This window comes from Amphiprion ocellaris, chromosome 1 (assembly GCF_022539595.1).
Source record: "Amphiprion ocellaris isolate individual 3 ecotype Okinawa chromosome 1, ASM2253959v1, whole genome shotgun sequence".
Taxonomy (NCBI): Eukaryota; Metazoa; Chordata; class Actinopteri; family Pomacentridae; genus Amphiprion; species Amphiprion ocellaris.
The window spans coordinates 33,262,035-33,263,269 of NC_072766.1; positions in this window are offsets into that span (position 1 = coordinate 33,262,035).

Genomic DNA, 1,235 nt, shown 5'->3' on the forward strand with positions numbered 1-1,235 from the left:
GAGCGACATGCTAAACTATGATCTTTTTTGGGTGACATGCTAAACTATGACGTTTGTTGAACCAAAGGCTATACGATGACGTTTTTTGGGCGACATGCTATACTATGACGTTTTTAGAGCAACGTGCTATACTATGACATTTTTAGAGCGACATGCTATACTATGACGTTCTTTGGACGACATGCTAAACTATGACTTTTTTGGAACAAAGGCTATACTATGACATTTTTAGAGCAACATGCTATACTATAACGTTTTTTGAGCCACATGCTATACTATGATGTTTTTTGGGCGACATGCTATATTATGACGTTTCTTGGACAACATGCTAAACTATGATGTTTTTTGAATGACATGCTATACTATGATGTTTTTAGAGCGACATGAAATACTATGGCGCTTTTACAGCGACATGCTATACTATGACGTTTTTAGAGCAACGTGCTATACTATGACGTTCTTAGAGCGACATGCTATACGATGATGTTTTTTGGATCAAAAGCTATACTATGACATTTTTAGAGCGACATGCTATACTATGATGTTTTTAGAGCGACATGCTATATGATGACGTTTTTGGAGCGACATGCTATACTATGATGTTTTTGAGTAACATGCTATACTACGACGTTTTTAGAACGACATGCTAAACTATGACGTATGTTGAACGACATGCTATACTTTGACGTTTGTTGGACCAAAGACTATATCATGACGTTTTTGGAGCGACATGCTATACTATGACGTTTTTAGAGCGACATGCTATACTATGACGTTTTTAGAGCGACATGCTATACTATGACGTTTTTAGAGCGACATGCTATACTATGACGTTTTTAGAGCGACATGCTATACTATGACTTTTTTCGGACCAAAGGCTATACGATGACGTTTTTAGAGCGACATGCTATATTATGACATTTTTAGAGCGACATGCTATACTATGACGTTTTTAGAGCGACGTGCTATACTGTGACGTTTTAAGAGCGACATGCTATACGATGACGTTTTTTGGACGACATGCTATACTATGATGTTTTTAGAGCGACATGCTAAACTATGACGTTTTTTGGGCGACATGCTATACTATGATGTTCTTTGGACGACATGCTAAACTATGATGTTTTTTGGAACAAATGCTATACTATGACATTTTTAGAGCGACATGCTAAACTATAACGTTTTTTGAGCCACATGCTATACGATGACGTTTTTTGGGCGACATGCTATACTAT